Source organism: Arachis hypogaea, chromosome 3 (genome assembly GCF_003086295.3).
Source record: "Arachis hypogaea cultivar Tifrunner chromosome 3, arahy.Tifrunner.gnm2.J5K5, whole genome shotgun sequence".
Taxonomy (NCBI): domain Eukaryota; kingdom Viridiplantae; phylum Streptophyta; class Magnoliopsida; order Fabales; family Fabaceae; genus Arachis; species Arachis hypogaea.
The window spans coordinates 53,722,446-53,723,173 of record NC_092038.1 but is presented as its reverse complement, the minus strand read 5'-3'; the positions used below and the strand labels follow the sequence as shown (position 1 = coordinate 53,723,173).

General features: G+C 39.0%; 1 non-coding gene across 1 annotated transcript; it reads right to left on the bottom strand.

Annotated features, from left to right (window-relative positions):
- Positions 1–292: 292 nt before the first annotated feature.
- LOC112793794 (small nucleolar RNA R71) lies at positions 293–396 on the bottom strand. The gene has a single exon (XR_003198488.1). It is a non-coding gene; the product is annotated as a small nucleolar RNA R71 (small nucleolar RNA).
- Positions 397–728: the final 332 nt, after the last annotated feature.

The window sequence follows — 728 nt, the reverse complement described above, 5'->3', positions numbered from 1 at the left end:
AAACAACTTTGAGCTTAAGCCTCAATTAGTTTCTCTGATGCAACATAATTACAAGTTTCATGGACTTCCATTTGAAAATCCTCATCAGTTCTTGGCTAAATTTTTGCAAATCTGTAACACTGTTAAGACCAATGGAGTTGATCCCGAGGTTTACAGACTTATGCTTTTCCCTTTTGCTGTAAGAGACAGAGCTAGTATATGGTTAAACTCACAACCTAGAGACAGCCTGAACTCTTGGGAAAAGCTGGTCAATGCCTTCTTAGCTAAATTTTTTCCACCTCAAAAGATGAGTAAGCTTAGAGTGGAAGTTCAAACCTTCAAACAGAAGGAAGATGAATCCCTCTATGAAACTTGGGAAAGATACAAGCAATTGATCAGACGGTGTCCTTCTGGCATGCTTTCAGAATGGAGCATCACAAGTATCTTCTATGATGGTGTATCTGAGTTATCCAAGATGTCATTGGACCATTCTGCAGGTGGATCTATTCATTTGAAGAAAATACCTGCAGAAGCCCAGGAACTCATTGAAATGGTTACAAATAACCAGTTCATGTACACTTCTGAAAGAAATTCTGTGAGCAGTGGGACAACTCAGAAGAAAAGAGTTCTTGAGATTGATACTCTGAATGCCATATTGGCTCAGAACAAAATATTAACTCAGCAAGTCAATATGATTTCTCAAAATCTGACTCGATTGCAAGCTGCATCCGGCAGTGCTAAAGAAGCCT